This window comes from Budorcas taxicolor, chromosome 8 (genome assembly GCF_023091745.1).
Source record: "Budorcas taxicolor isolate Tak-1 chromosome 8, Takin1.1, whole genome shotgun sequence".
NCBI classification, from domain to species: domain Eukaryota; kingdom Metazoa; phylum Chordata; class Mammalia; order Artiodactyla; family Bovidae; genus Budorcas; species Budorcas taxicolor.
In genome coordinates this window covers 57,070,441-57,071,769 of record NC_068917.1, presented here as the reverse complement: position 1 = coordinate 57,071,769, position 1,329 = coordinate 57,070,441, and positions in this window count along the sequence as shown.

The following is a 1,329-nucleotide window of genomic DNA, read 5'->3' as shown; positions in this document are numbered from 1 at the left end:
AAACCTAATTGGAAGAGAAATATTTTGAAAATGGTCAAAAAGAGTACAAGCTAATTAGAAGAACTATATATTAGAAAAATATTGTAGGAGAATAATGACTGTTATAAATGATGATAGTTTTCTTTTTAATTTTCTAAAGAACATTTTCCAGGAAAAAATGATGTTTGATGCAAAGTTTAATGTATACTCTTCATGCAAGTAGGTTTACACTGCTAAAAATTTTTTTTGAGTTTTTTTATCCTAAATATTTCAGCTAAACAAGAGTGAAGATTTTGGAGAAGAGGAGGGAGGAAGGAGTGAGCTGGTGCTGTTTTTTCCCTATGAAGGAAAGAGTTTACCAAGAAAGAGAAGATGGATACCACATTGTTGGGTAGTAGGTACTGTGGTAGGTGCTTTTACAGCCAGAAGGACTTCACTAAAGCCCAAAGCAAAAGAGGAAATTCAGTCAATGATTCTTGCTGATAGCTAAGACACTGAGTTGAGAGCTGAGGAGAAGCATTCTTGTACTAGTTCAGCATCACCTCAGCTTTATTCTCCTGGGCCTCCAGCCCGGAGTGTCACCAACTCATCCTTGACTTGGGAGAGTGTAGTGCAGGAAATTTACTGAATACATGAGAATAGTACTAATACTGCTATGGTTACTTGGATCAAATGACATACGATGAAGTAAGATTCCTCTTATTCTTATTTACATAAACAAAACATGCTTACTATAAATAATGCAAATAATATGAAAAAGAGTGAAAAACCAAATCCCCTTTACCCACAGTATGTGGTATCTTGCTCTATTTTTTCATTCAACCATATATCTTTAGGCTCTTCTATGAAATAAATATAAATCTACCTCATTTTTAAAAAAATAATTACATTTATTTATTTTTAATTGAAAGATAATTGCTTTATAAAATTGTGTTGGTTTCTGCCAAACATCAGCATGAATCAGCCATAGGCAAACCAATGTCCCTTCCTTCTTGAACCTCCCTCCCCATCTCATTCCTCTAGGTTGTTACACAGGCCCAGTTCCAGTTCCCCGAGTTTTACAGCAAATTTCCATTGGCTATTTATTTTATATATGGTAATATATTTGTTTCCATGTTACTCTCTCCACAACATCCCACCCTCTTCTTCCTCCCCCAGTGCCCTCCACCCTGTGTTCATAAGTCTATTCTCTATGTCTGTGTCTCTATTGCTGCCCTGCAGATATGTTCATTTTTATCATATACTATGAAAGGGAAAGTGTTAGTCGCTTTGTTATGTCTGAGTCTTTGTGACCCTATGGACTGTAGCCTCCAGTTTCCTCTGTCCCTGGAATTCTCCAGGCAAGAATAC